The sequence below is a fragment of the Gossypium hirsutum genome, chromosome D03 (genome assembly GCF_007990345.1).
Source record: "Gossypium hirsutum isolate 1008001.06 chromosome D03, Gossypium_hirsutum_v2.1, whole genome shotgun sequence".
NCBI lineage: Eukaryota > Viridiplantae > Streptophyta > Magnoliopsida > Malvales > Malvaceae > Gossypium > Gossypium hirsutum.
Genome location: NC_053439.1, coordinates 15,608,608 through 15,624,256, shown reverse-complemented (window position 1 = coordinate 15,624,256; position 15,649 = coordinate 15,608,608). Strand labels below are relative to the sequence as shown.

Below are 15,649 nucleotides of genomic sequence, written 5' to 3'. Positions count from 1 at the left end.
TGAGTCCAAGATTGTGGCACATAATAGTGAAATAATTTGTTTGGAGAGGTGTAATCCACCATAATTCTTCTTTTGGTGAATATGTGTAAGTGTATAGTAACGCCGTGGTAACATGTGAAGATTCTGTTTCATGTTATTTTGCTATGTAAAGAGAGAGATCTTATAAAAGTAAAAAGGTAATTATGGTATGAGTTATTGCCAAATGTATAGTACGCCTAGTTGGTCTAAAGTAATGTGCTAGTTAGGTGGTAAAGTTAGTCAGGAGTTAACTGGATTGACTAGTATAATATCTATTATTACAAGATTCTCATTTATGTTTCTCTCAGAACCGATAGGCCATTAGGAAAGACAAATTATGGATTCAAGTGACATTTGTTAAGTGCTAATAACTTAAGTGAACTATATATATATATCGGTGCGAAGGGTTTGTGAAGTTCTTTTTCTTGATATATTACTCTCTGTCTCTTTTTATAAAATCTAAAGGTTATCCTTTTTTTTTCGAGTCGGAAGCTAAGATTTTGGGATTAATTAATGGTTTTTCCATCTCTTGGTAAGTATCACAGCTTTGCATGTTAAATTTTTAGAAAGAGTAAGTCTGTAAGAGGTATATAAACAGTAGGATGTGAGTACAAGGCTTTGCATGGGGGTTATCAATGATTGAGATGATAGAAATTTGTATGTAAATGAGTTTTAATTGTAATTCTATATTTTGTAAGCAATTGTTGCTGCTTGTTCAAGAAGGATGTTTGAGCCTGGAACTTCGAACTACAGTAGGATCTTGACTCTTGATGTGCACTGTTCAAATAGTAGCATCTAATGAAAAAGGATATCTCTCACGATTGGTAAGGGTAAGAAGTAGAATAAAATGATATACGTCTTATAATGATATGTATAGAGTTCTGTTGGAAAAGAATGTAAATAGATAAGTATGTAGGTATAGTTTGGTGTAGTAAAGGTATGAATTAGTCAGAGATATGAATAAATCTGAGAAAGTGAATGCTGTGTAAATGTCCCCCTGTGACGTCTCTGGTAGGGAAACTATATTGCTAACTAGATTGGCAGATCACAATATGAAAATAGTGTAAGACCATGAGGTTGAGACCCATGGAATATTAATATGATATGATTACACTCATGGTGTAGCCTCCACTAAGATGACTGGATTAGAAGGTCACGATACATGAATGTGTGTAAGACCATATAGTTGAGACCCATGGCATAATATGTTTGCATGTATGCATGTTCATGGTGTAGCCTTTGGTGATGTGTAAATCTAATTGGTAGATCACGATATATGAAATTATGTGTAAGTCCATGAGGGAGAAACCCATGACACATTCTATGAAAGTCTATTGGGACAGTAAAAATGAGGTTCTATATATTGCCCTTGTGGCGTATTCTGCTTGGACCTTGTGGCATACTCTAGAAAGTCTATTTGGTAAAAATATACTTATCTGCCTTTATGGTAAGTTCTGGATAAATTCTGATTGTTCTATATAAGTATTGAAAAGATAAGGTTATGACATGTCTGAGGTTATAATGGATGAATTAGATCTGTGAAAAAATTGAATAAATTTTTAAGAAGCTCTTGAAAGGAAGGGTGTATTTGAATGTTAAGTAGGGTATTCGCCATGATAATCTGTAAGTGTTGAAAATGAGCGCATTTGTAGTTATGCAAGATATAAGAAATTGTTAACATGAGTTAGTTTGTTTTATAATATGATTGAATCTTAGATGTATGTAATCCGTCATATCAGAGTTTTATAATGTCTTCTTTTGAAATCATATGGAATATGAGTTATGGTAATCCTAAGTCTAGAGTCTTGAAATAAAGTGGTATGGATTATGTTTGAATAATTTGTGTAGTATATTACTAATGTGAGTTGGTATAATATTGGAATAAGGTAGGAATTGATTAGTAACTTGATGGTATTTAGATTTGCATAAGTATTCGTCGAATACGTATGTATCTGCTAGTGATTAATATCTGTGAATAATGGATCTGGAATACATGTATGTAAAAAGAGATGGACTGCATGAAGTGGGTTATGAAGGTATACTCTTTAAAAAGTATCAGTGGGACAAAGAGATTTATGGAATATTTGGAAGAATTTGTAGTTAGTTGGTTAAGAAAGAATTAGTACATTAAGAGTATGGTAGTTGGCGTATAAGTCTAAGCCAAAATTGTAATAATATCTGCCCAATACGAAAGAAAGTGATTTAGGAAGATAAATGGTAATTAAATATCTGATAAAATGAATGAGATTTGATTCCGTTCAATTTTATCTCCCCAGTAATGTTTCAAACGTTGAGCATTAACTCGAAAATTACGTCTCTTACCTTGAAGTTCAACAACTCTGTATGGATAGACTCGATGAATCATAAATGGACTGGACCAATGTGATTTTAACTTACCTGGAAGGAACCTTAATCTGGAATTGAATAAAAAGACTTGCTAACCTATTTCAAATTCTCGAACACGAATGTGCTTGTCATGCCATTTCTTGAGTCTCTCCTTAAGTAAGTTTGCATTCTCGTATGAAGACATTCAAAATTCTTCTAACTTGTTAAGTTGAAGCATATGTTTCTTTTTGGCACTTTTAAGATCCAAGTTGAGTCGTTGGAGAGCCCAATAAGCTTTGTGTTCTAACTCCAAAGGTAGATGGCAGGCTTTCCCAAAGACTAACCTATAGGGTGACATCCCTAAAGGTGTCTTGTATGCTGTCCTGTAAGCCCATAAAGCATCATCTAGTCTTTTGGACCGACGAGAAAACTTCATTATAACCTTAGCATCGTTTGTCAGATATGCCTCTGCCTCAACCCACTTAGACACATAGTCTACTGCTACTAATATGTACTTGTGACCAAAATACGGAGGGAAATGACTGAGAAAGTCAATACCCCAAACATCGAATAATTCTACCTCAATGATGTTTGTTCGAGGCATCTCATTTCTTTTGGTGGCATTTCTGACCCTTTGACATCAATCACAACTCTTTACGTAAGCATAGACATCTTTGAATAGTGTTGGCCAAAAGAATCCAGCTTGCAATACCTTGGCTGCAATACATGTACCTCCGAAGTGTCCCCCACTCGGAGATGAGTGACAATGGTATAAAATCTTATGTACTTCATCTTCTGGCGCACATCTCTTAATCATTTGATTGCACAATTTTTAAACAAATACAGTTCTTCCCAGAAATAGTACTTCACATCGTGAAGAAACTTTTTCTTTTGATGATACGTCTTATCAATTGGTATCAAACCACAAGCTAAAAAGTTAGCAATATTAGCAAACCAAGGGGTATTATGGACATGATTTACCTTCAGTATGTGTTCATCTAGAAACGTCTCTCGAATTGGTATAAGAGGAGAGTTCCCTTCTTGCAACTCCAATCTAGACAGGTGGCTGCTACTTGGTTTTCCACTCCCTTTCGATCTTGAATTTCTAGATCGAACTCTTGAAGTAGAAGTACCCATCGGATCAGTCTCGGCTTAGTGTCTTTCTTGGCAAGTAAATACTTAATTACCGAGTGGTCCGTATAGACAGTCACTTTGGTACCTACAAGATAAGATGAAAACTTGTCAAAAGCAAACACAATAGCAAGTAACTCTTTTTCTGTTACCGTGTAATTCAGTTGAGCTCCTGTCAGATTTTGACTTGCATGGTAGATGGGATGAAAAAATTTGTTCCTTCGCTGACCCATGACAGCTTTGGTCTCAAAGTCACTTGCGTCACACATCAATTCAAATGGCAAATCCCAGTCTGGTGTGACTATTATGGGTGCCGAGACTAATTGAATCTTCAAATTATTAAAAGCTCTTAAGCACTCATCATCAAATTTAAACGCTATGTCCTTCTCCAATAATTTGCATAAAGGTTTAGCAACTTTGGAGAAGTCCTTAATGAATCTTCGATAGAAATCGACATGGCCCAAAAAGCTCCTAACACCCTTTACAGATATTAGAGGTGGGAGTTTCTCAATAACATCTACCTTTGCTTTATCTACCTCGATTCCATGTCTTGTTATCTGATGCCCTAGAACAATACCTTCTCGTACCATGAAATGACACTTTTCCTAGTTAAGTACTAGGTTTGTTTCTTCACATCGCCTTAGTACCTTGGCTAGATTTGCTAGGCAATCATCATATGTATCTCCAAATACTGAAAAATCATCCATAAAAACTTCCAAATATTTCTCAACTATGTCAGTAAAAATAGACATCATACATCTTTAAAATGTAGTAGGTGTATTACATAAACCAAATGGCATGCACCTAAATGCAAATGTACCATACGGGCAGGTGAATGTTGTCTTGTGCTAATCTTCCCGTGCTACTGTAATCTGATTATACCCCGAGTATCCATCGAGAAAATAGTAATAGTCTCACCCTACGAGTCTATCCAGCATCTGGTCCAAAAACGAAAAAAGAAAGTGATCTTTCCTAGTTTCCTTGTTCAACTTTTGGTAATCGATGCAAATTCTCCATCCTATAACCGTTCTAGTTGGTATCAACTCGATATTCTCATTTTCAATGACTGTGATATCTCCTTTCTTTGGCACGCACTGGACCCGACTTATCCATGAACTATCTGAGATGGGGTATATGCATCTAACCACTTGATGATTTCTTTCTTGACTACGTCCTTCATGATGGGGTTCAGTCTACGTTGTCCATCAATCGTCCCTTTTTCGCCATCTTCTAAGACAATCTTATGCATGCATACAGATGGATTAATTCCGTGAATATTGGCTATGGTCCATCTGGTAGCCTTCTTGAATTGTTTCAACACCAGGATGAGTTTCTCTTCTTACTCAGTAGTTAATTATGTTGAAACAATCATAGGAAGAGTAGAAGAGTTACCTAAATAAATATATTTAAAATGTGAGGGGAGTACCTTTAGTTCTAATTTAGGTGGCTCCTCGATTGACGCTTTTGGTTTGACATAATCCCTTTTCTCTAACTCTAAAGATTCAAAGCGGGATTGCGGATTAAATCCCCTTTGATTAGCTTCTAACAAAGCTAAGTATTCATCATCCTCTTCATCATTTGGAGGATCTGATGTCAAAATTTGTTCCAATGGGTCCTCAACATAATTGAGTTCCTTCTCCACGATTAAATCCTCTAAATCAGACACTGCAGAATAATCATCAATTGTGATAGAAAATCGCATGGACTTAAAAACGTTAAATGTTACCTGATCATCCTGAACACGCATAGTAAGCTCGCCCTTCTGCACATCAATAAGGGTCCTTTCGATTGTTAAGAATGGTCTTCCTAGGATGATTGGCACCTCTTTGTCTTCTTCAAAGTCTAGAATCACAAAGTCAGCAGGAAAGATAAATTTGTCTACACGTACCAATACGTCCTCGATTTTTCCTTTTGGATGCGCTAAGGCTTGATCTGCTAATTGAAGTGTAACCGTAGTAGGTCTAACTTCACCTATCCCCAACTTCCTAAATATTGACATGGGCATCAAGTTGATACTCGCACCCAAGTCACATAGTGCCTTACCATAATATGTTGCTCTAATATTTCAAGGTACGGTAAAATATCCAGGATCCTTCAATTTTGGGGGTATTTTGTCTTGAAGATATGCATTGCATTCCTTCATTTGGGCTACTGTCTCAAATTCTCCAAGCCCTCATTTTTTAGACAGGATATCCTTCATGAATTTGACGTAGTTCGACATTTGTTCAAGTGCTTCAACCAACGGAATGTTGATATGAAGTTGCTTGAGCACGTCTAGGAACTTCTTGAATTGAATTTCCTACTTCTGCTTCTGAAGTCTTTGAGGGTAGGGTGGTGGAGGTTTCTTTACTGGAACTGGTTGTTTCATTTTTTGTGGCAATTCTACATCTAGCGGATTTATTAGTTGATCAGAATTAGTTGGTTCAGAAGTTACCTTGTCAGATTTTACAGATTCAATTTTCGGTGAAATTGGAATTTCAACACTCGGTTGAACTTCCTCTGAGTCTTGAGCGTCAGCTAGCTCCTTCTCAACTTTGACTGAGTTGGGCTCTAAAGTCTTTCTGCTACTCAATGTTAACACTTTACAATGCTCATTCCCTGGATTTCTCGGATTCTCCGTATCATTAGGTAAAGCACTTTGTGGTTGATTTCTGAGTTCAATTGCAAGCTGGCCCACTTGATTCTCCAAATTCATTAGAGAGGTATCATTTTTCGCCATGTTTGCCTTCAATTGATTCTTTAGGTTATTGGATGGTTCAGCTTGGGTTGGTTTCTGAGCTTGTTGGGAAAAATTAGGTGGCTGGGTCGATCTAGGTTGGACATAATTGTTACTAGTTCTTGCCCCTTGGTTACTCTAGGAAAAATTCAGGTGGTTTCGCCATGATGGGTTATAGAAATTGGATTGCAGGCCTTGCCTTCCTAAATTTTGGTTCTGGTTACCCATGTAATACATAGATTCTGGGTTCGATGGACAGTCTTCGAACAAATGTCCTTCCCCACAATAAACACAGGCTACATTTTCAAATTGATTCAGTGGCTGTGCTGCAAAACTATTACACCCATTAGTAGTAAGATTTTTTAACATTGAGGATATTGATGATACTTCATGTATTCTAGTGACTCATCTTTCTAACACTACCCGATTGGTTGGCCATTGATAATTGTTGCTGGCAATCCTCTCAATGATTTCATAAGCCTCATTATAAGACTTAGAAATGAGAGGGTACTACCATCCTCGTGTGAGCATTGAGACCATTATAAAATGCCTCAAGTTGAATGCAATGTGGGATCCCGTGATGAGGGTACTTCCATAATAATTCTTTGTACCTTTCCCATGTCTCATACAATGACTCATCATCCATTTGTTGAAAAGCAATGATCTCGTTCCTCAACTTAGCATTCTTGCTAGGTGGAAAATACTTCATAAGGAATTTTTATACTAACTCTTGCCATGTTGAAATTGAGTTTGGTGGTAATGAGTTCAACCAAGCTCGAGCTCTGTCCCTTAGTGAATATGGGAATAGCTTCAATCGTAATGCATCTTCGGGTACTCCGACTAACTTGAAAGAATCGCTCACCTCTATAAATAGTCTTAAGTGTATGTGAGAATCTTCGGTAGGCATTCCACTGAATTGGCCTACTGTCAGAAGCATCTGAAACATGACTGGCTTCAACTCGAACTGTTGTGCCTCAATTTCGGGTCTCCTAATACCCAAATTAAGTCATGAAATACTGGCACGACATACTTTCTTAAAGCTCTATCCCTATCATCAGCAATAATGATAGGATTTTGAGCAAGGTTTACTCCGTTTCCTTGATTCAGATTTTCGAATTTCATCTCTTCACTCATTCTCTGACTTGCTTGTCTTCTTCGCTGTCAAAAAGTTCGTTCAATCTCAGGGTCTACGGGGAGTCAATCGATGATTTGGTCAATACTTATAAACACTTGAAATTATCACAAAAAAATTAACTAAGTTAAAATTTGAATAGAAAAATAAACCAAAATGCAAAACTAACAACTTCACAAATAATGAGTTTTTTAAAACACAATCCCCGGCAACGGTGCCAAAAACTTGGAATGACGAAAATGTGCAAGTGTAAACAATCGCAACAAATAATAAAGTGACAAGTAAATTTCGAGTTATCGTACCCACATGGACTGTGAAAAGAATTATTTATGAATGCTATTTAAAACACTTTTGTGACAGCCCAAAATTGACCCTAGTCGGGAAGTGGTTTCGGGACCACAAAACCGAGTCTTATAAATAATTAAAGATTATATTCTGTGTTTATGATGTGCGTAAATGCTTGTGTGATAGTTCCATACTTTAATTTGGTCAGTGTATGTGGAATTTATTAGTAGGGACTTATGTGAGACAATTTAGAAATATGCTAGGCAAGTGTTCAAGTGGCCCATTAATATATGTGGGAAAGTGTTTGTCCTTGCATGTCAAATTAGCCAAATTAAAGCATAGTGGCTGGCCATGCTATGGGTGGAAACATGTCACCAACATGTTATGCTAGTGATGTATGCTAAGAAAAATAAAATAAAGAGCATGGTAATTAAACAATGAAAAGGAAGGGTGATGAAAAAAAAATGGTCTCATCCATACCCCCCCTTGTTGCCGTGAGTTGAGGAAAGAAAACAAAAAAAAAATGTGTTCATTCTTGAACACCTTTGGCCGAATAGAGGAAAGAAAGGAAGGGGAAGAGCTTGAGAAAATCGGCTATGGTGGTTTGCTAGACTAAGCTCAAGAGCAAAAGGGAACTAGATCCGATAAAGGCAAAGAAAAGATCACTGAGTAGTCGAGTTGGAACCGTCTTACCCAACACAAGGTAAGTCATTAAGCATGTAGTTGGTATTATTTCAAATGGTCATAATGTTTATGTATTGATGCTGAATGGAATGAATAAATATACATATATATATATGCATGTACGTATGTGATGATGAAATTGTTGAATGAAAAGAAAAGAGGTAAGATGTACTGAGTTGTTGATCTCGGCACTAAACGTGCAGGTATAACCATTTATGACCATGAGATTGGCGCTAAGTGCGCGGGATTAAATTGTACAGCACTAAGTGTGCGATTTGACTATGTTGCACTAAGTGTGCGAAATGAATATGATGCACTAAGTGTGCGAATTGACCATGCGGCACTAAGTGTGCGAGTTTGACTATGTAGCACTAAGTGTGCGATTTGATTACGTAGCACTAAGTGTGCGAGTTGATTATATAGCACTGAGTGTGCGGACTCAATATGCATTCGTGAATCATTATGGACACTATGTGTGCGACACTATTGAGTCGATCGCGGACAGCGGATCGGGTAAGTGTCTTGAGTACATGGCTAGTAGGTGCTATGCTTATACTTGGTGTTGAGCTCGGTAAGTTTGAACCTATGTGACAACTATACTTGAAGTCACGTACATAAAATTTATCGTAGGATGGGTGAAAGGCCGTTTAGTCGTTTGATTGTAACGAAAATAAATTGATTTATGAAAATGCTTCAATGTCCTATTGATGAGTATATGGAATGTGAATGCATGAATTGATATGAAATTGAATCGATAGGTTGGAGGAACTATGGTATGGTTCGGAATGGATGGAGTAATTAGCCTCGTTCCATTTTGTTTTCTCTTGTGATAATGTTATTGATGGATGGTAGTGCATAGCTTATGACTTACTGAGTTATAAACTCACTCGGTGTTTCCTTGTCACCTATTCTAGGTTTCTTGGACACATCTCTTTTTGCGTGATCGGGCCGTCATCGAAGTCATCACACCGGATAGCAAGTTTTGGTACTTTCTTCTTAGTTGGCTTAGAAGAACATTTTGGCATGTATAAGCTATTACGTTGTGTTTGAACTTTGGCATGTAAACTTTAAGCCATGCGAAAATGGCACGAATGTTCGATTGAGTTGGATCAAGGGTAGGCATGAAATGGACCTAGTTACTTTCGTAACAGATGCTGGCAGCAGCAGTGTCATGAGATTGAAAAATCACTAAAAATAGTAGGAGTGGAATTAATTGATGAATAAATTATGTAATCGAAGCTCGATGAGTCTGATTTCATGAGGAAGTAACGAAAAGATCATATGGACAGTATATTAAGAGATAATCAGATTTTTGTGGGACAGGGCCAGAACGGTTTCTGGATTCCCTGCTCCGACTTTGGAAATTCATTATAAATTAACCAGAGATAATTATGGGTCGTACCATATATGTATAGATTCCTCTCTGAGTCTAGTTTTCATAGAAACAAACGGAATCAGTATTGAAGCCCCGTGCAGGGAGATATCCAAGTCGTAATGGGCAAAGGTCAGTGTAGTCGACCCCTGCAACATGGGAGACTTTGACTAATAAACTGTACTAATTGGCCTGACCAAAAATTCTAGAAAAAAATACATAGATGGGCACATGAGTCTAGTTTCTGGGAAAAATTACGAAACTGATTTTTGAGTTACGAAACTCAAGATATGATTTTTAAAACGACTAGTACACAGATTGGGCAGTGTCTGGAAAATAAATTTTATAAGGGGTTAAAGTCAGTTAACACCTCGTGTTCGACTCCGGTGTCGGTTTCGGGTTCGGGGTGTTACAACTTTGGTGAAGAAAAATATTTTGTTTGAAGAGGGTGATTAAAAACTAAGATTTTAAACTAAGTGAACTAAATAAATAAATCTCAAATGCACGATTTCAAAATACGATTTTAATCAAGATGACATAATTGTGTTAGATTAATTACATTTCTTAACTTAGAATTATTAAACTCATTTTATATTGTTACGAATAAGTTCACGGCAATTCGATAATTTGCTAACTTATGAACATACTCACCTACCAAAATTCATTTATCTCTTGACTATATCCCTATGTCAATTCAACCGATTAAAAAAATCTTAATCGGCAAATATGTTATTGCACATACATACTTATTAAATCAAAATAATCTCTCGTACATATCCCTATGTCAATTCAAACAATTAACTCGATTTAATAAGCACATAAAAGAATATGTGAGGTAACAAAGCATCCTTACCTGGAAACAGTTTAATCACAATAATCTTGCAAGTTATGCAAGGCAAATGTCTCGTCAGATACCGTTGCTAATCTAACCCTCAGCTACCTTAGATGATTAAACATGCACTGATTAATTACTGTGTCCATTAATTACAATTTAAATCCATTTAAATAATCAATTCATTAGTTACCTAACAATTGTAATGCAAGAATAACTCAGTCATGATTTTACTTAATCAAGCATTTTACCGAGGCCTATAACAACATAACACAATTTTAATAATTTTAACAAATGAAATGTAATCAACCTAACACGAATTAAAGTCAAACTAAATTGATTAAATTAACCATTCCAAAAACATAAATATTCATAGATATGTTAAGCATAACAACAACAAAAATTAAAAAGATAAGGAACAAGAATCAAATCCGGTGTTTTTTCGTGGCTTGACTAGTTGCTCCGTTCTTCCTTCTCTGTTGTCCTCGTTGACCAAGGCTACTATGAAAACTTAATTACTGCTCCAAATATCTGATGAATGCCCTTTTCCCAAGAGGAGAAATCGGTAAAAGAGCAAGGGAATTTTTGAATGGAAAGAAGAAAGAAAGTGGAGAGAAGAGAGGGAATATGTGAATGCTTGAGGTGTGTTACCAGCCTAAGGGGGGTTTTTATAACTGAGGAGGGCTGCTAAAAATAGCTAAAATTATCAGCCAAAGAGCCCTCCCTTGGCCGGCCGCACATGTTGCAAGGTTGATAGTTTCAACTTTGCTAATATAGGCTTGGGGCAAATCTATAAAGCCACCAATTGTGGAGGGGTTTGAATGCAACTTGAACAAGTCTTCAAGGGCCTCTTTGCAAGCTTAAATAATCAGCTAATAAGTTGATTTGTGTCAGCTCTTGGGACGATTTTTGGGCTTTCCATTTCTTGGCCGGTTCGGTTCACTTGGTTCAGTTCAACTGGACCATTTTTTCATAATTAATTAATAATAATTTATTAAACCAAATTAAATTGAATATGAATTAAAATTAATTATATTATGAATTAATACATATAATTTTGGACCGTCTTAGGCTGAAATTTAGTTCTCCTCAATGCTTCAAATTGCTTCTCGGTTTTATGCTTTTAGTAGTGTGTGCCGAGCCATTTTTCGCCCTTTGTGCAAATCTGTCAAAAATAACTAAAATTCATCAAAATTAAGTATAAAATTAACTAAAATTCAACATGTTCATATTTTAAGTGCACTTTAGTTATTTTGTAAAAATGTGCAAATTTTCGTGTTTCCAATAATTACCTTGAATATCTGAAATAGTCCACTCAATATCCTTCACATGTCTTTTCACAACCTTTAAGTCTAACTCAGATGGTTCTTCTATTGACAGTTTGGGTTGCTTATACTCACAAGATGACAGCTTTAATAACTTGAATCGAATTTTTGGAGTGAATCCTTTTGAGTTAGCTTTCAGCAAAGCTAAATATTCCTCCTGTTCCTCATCACTTGGGGGCCTGACATTAAGGCTTGTTCTAATGGGTCCTCAATATAATTGAGTTCCAATTCTACAACTAATTCCTCTAACTCAGTCACTGTAGAACATTCATCAATTGCGTTAGGAAACCGCATAGATTTAAATATGTTAAATGTCACCTGGCCGTCTTGAACACATATGGTAAGCTTGCCCTTCTACACATCAATTAGGGTCCTTTCAGTTGCTAGGAAAGACCTACCTAGGATGATTGATACCTTCTTATTTGCTTCAAATCTAAAATAACAAAGTCAGTAGGAAAAATAAATTTGTCTACACGTACCAATACATCCTCAATTTTTCCTTCCAAATATGCTAAGGATCGATCTGCTAATTGAAGTGTAACCATAGTTGGTCTAACTTTATCTATCCTCAACTTTATGAATATGGACATGGGCATCAAGCTGATACTCGCACCCAAATCACATTGTGCCTTACCACAATAAGTTGCTCCGATGTTGCAAGGTATGGTAAAACATCCAAGGTCCTTCATCTTTAGGGGTAGTTTATTTTGTAAATATGTGCTGCATTCCTTTGTTAGAGCTATCGTCTCAAATTCTCCAAGTCTCTATTTCTTGGATAAGATATCCTTTATGAATTTGACATAGTTTGGCATCTACTCAAAAGCTTCTACCAACGGGATGTTGATGTAAAGTTGCTTGAGTACGTCTAAGAACTTCTTTAACTGGACTTTCTATTTCTGCTTCTGAAGTCCTTAAGGGTAGGGTGGTGGAGGATTCTTTACTTGCATTGGGTTCTTTACCAATGGGATGTTAATATGAATTTGACTCACTTGATTATCCTAATTCCTTAAATTGAGATCATTATTTGCCATATACGCCTCCAAATAGGTTCTTTAGGCTATTGAAAGGTATGGCTTGTGGTGGTTTCTGAACTTTTTGAGTAAGTCCAGATTGTTGGCTCAGTCTAGGTTGTGTGTAAGTGTTATTGGGTCTAACCTCTTGGTTACTCAAAGAGAAATTCAGGCAGTTTCACCAAGATGGATTATAAAAATTGAATTGCAGTCCCTACCTATCTTGGTTCTGGTTCTGGTTACCGATGTAATATACAGATTCTGGGTTTGATGGGCAATCTTCGAACAAGTGCCCTTCTACATAATAAAAACAGGCTATATTCTCAAATTGATTAGGTGGCTGAACTATAACATCGTTAAACCCATTAGTAGTAAAATTTTTAGGCATTGAGGATATCAAAGATACCTAAGCTGCAAGTAAAGTAAGGGCGTCCACTTCATGTACTCTTACGACTCATCTTGAAGCTTTCCGATTGATTGGCCATTGGTAATTGTTGTTGGCAAATCTCTCAATGATTTCATAAAACTCATTATAAGACTTAGAAAGGAGAGCACCATTGGCATAAGCATCTACTACCATCATCATTTGAGCATTGAGACCGTTATAGAAGGTCTCTAATTGGATGTAATGCATGATTCCATGATGAGGGAATTTTCGTAAAAATTCTTTAAATCTTTCTCATGCTCATACAAAGACTCATCATCCTTCTATTGGAAAGTAGTGATTTCATTTTGCAACTTAGCATTCTTTCTAGGTGGAAAATATTTCATAAGGAAGCGTTCAGCTAACTCTTGCTATTTGGTAATGGAATCTGGTGGCAATGAGTTCAACCAGGCTTGAGCTCTGTCTCTTAGTTAATATGGGAACAACTTTAACCTTATTGCATCTTAGGGTACTCCATCTAACTTGAAGGATTCATTCACCTCCATAAACAATCTTAGGTGAAGTTGAGGATCTTCAGTAGGCATTCTACTAAATTGGCCTACTTTCTGAAGCATCAGGAAAATAACTGGCTTCAACTTGAATTGGCGTGCCTCGATTTTGAGTCTCCTAATACCCAGATTAAGCTCATGAAACAATGGCACGACATACTATCTTAGAGCTCTATCTCTATCATCAACAATAAGGATAGAATTTTGAGCATGATTTGCTCCATTTCCTTGATTTTGGTTTTCAAAGTTCATCTCTTCAGTCATTGTTTGAGTTGTTTGTCTTCTTCTCTATTGAAAAGTCCTTTCAATTTTAGGATCTATAGGGAGAAATTCGATAATTCGATCAATACTAATAAACACCTAAAACAATCATAGAAAATTATGGAATTAAATTTAAACATAAAAAATAAAATAGACCAAGATGCAAAATCAACAATTTCACAAATAATGTCTTTTAAAACAGTCCTCAGCAACGTCGCCAAAAACTTGGAATGACGAAAATGGGCAAGTGTACATAATCATTAACAATTAATAAAGTGAAAAGAATGTCAAGTTATCGTACCCACAGGGACTGTGCAAGAAAGTATTTATCAAATGCAAAATTTTAACAAATTTGTGAGGAAAAATATCTTGATTTGAAAGAGGTGATATATAAACTAAAAATTAACTAAGTGATTAACTAAGAACATAAAATTCCAAATGCACGATTTCTAAAAAATAAGATTTAATCAATATGAGATAAATGTGTTAGATCAATTTCATTCTTTAACTTTGAATTATTAAAACTATGTTCATGTTGCTACGAATAATTTCATGGCAACTTGGTCTTTTGTTAACTAATGCACATACTTCCTAAATCCATTAATCCCTTCAACATATTTCTATTTCAATTCAAAAAATTAATCAAATTCTCATAAGCAAGTATAAGATAAAGTGAGGTAACAATATATTCCTATATTGAAACAATTTAATCACAATAATTTTACAAGTTATGGAAGGCTAAAGTATTGTTTAATACCAATTGCTAATTTAACCCTCAACTATCTTAGAAGATTAAACATACACCAATTAAATATTGTGTCAGTTAATTATAATTTCAATTTGTTTAATAATTAATTCAATTGTTACCTTACAATTAAAATACAAGTAGAACATAGGTATAATTTTATTTAATTGAACAATTTACCAAGGCCTAATAATAACACAAACACATTTTTAATAATTCAAGTGGACAGAACGCAATCAATCTAGCACAGATGAAATTTAAGTCATTTAAATTAATGAAAGAACATCAACACAAGAAAAACTCATAATCATGGTTACAATATAAATTGAAAAGATTAAGAGAAGGGAACTAGAAAAACAAATCTCGATGATCTTCCAAAGCCAAACTAGTGCGCTTCTCTCTTCTTTGCTCATTTTGTTGATCCAAGACATTCACAAACACTTGATTTTTGCTACTCCAAGGGGTGTGCTAGCTATTTTTCGAAAGGGGAAATCAATAAGGGAAGAAATAATTTGGAAAACAGCTAGAAGGGAAAGAAAAAGAAAGATAAGAGAAAAGGTGTGAGAGAGATATGTGTGAAGTGAGGGATTAAAAATGAGGAAATGAATGGGGATTTTTATAGTGGGAGATGACAGCTAAAATTAGCTAAAAACAGTAGCCAATTCCCCTTCCCATTGCTGGCCATGCTAGGAGGAAGGAATGGATGACTTCAATTTGCTATTTTTAGCTTGTGGCTAAAAATAGAAGGTATGAAAAGGGGAGGGGTTCAAATGGAATTTAGGAGAATTTCAAGGGCTGATTTGAAAGTGTAAAAATAATCAAAAATAAGCTACTTGGGTCAACTATATGGGACAGTTTGGGCTACCATTTTCTTCGTGGA

General features: G+C 35.8%; 2 non-coding genes across 2 annotated transcripts; both read left to right on the top strand.

Moving 5' to 3' along the window:
- The first annotated feature begins 6,762 nt into the window (after nucleotides 1-6,762).
- LOC121215798 (small nucleolar RNA R71) lies at nucleotides 6,763-6,869 on the top strand. Its single transcript, XR_005911771.1, has one exon. It is a non-coding gene; the product is annotated as a small nucleolar RNA R71 (small nucleolar RNA).
- Nucleotides 6,870-13,465: 6,596 nt separating this feature from the next.
- Nucleotides 13,466-13,570, top strand: LOC121215656 (small nucleolar RNA R71). The gene has a single exon (XR_005911632.1). It is a non-coding gene; the product is annotated as a small nucleolar RNA R71 (small nucleolar RNA).
- Nucleotides 13,571-15,649: the final 2,079 nt, after the last annotated feature.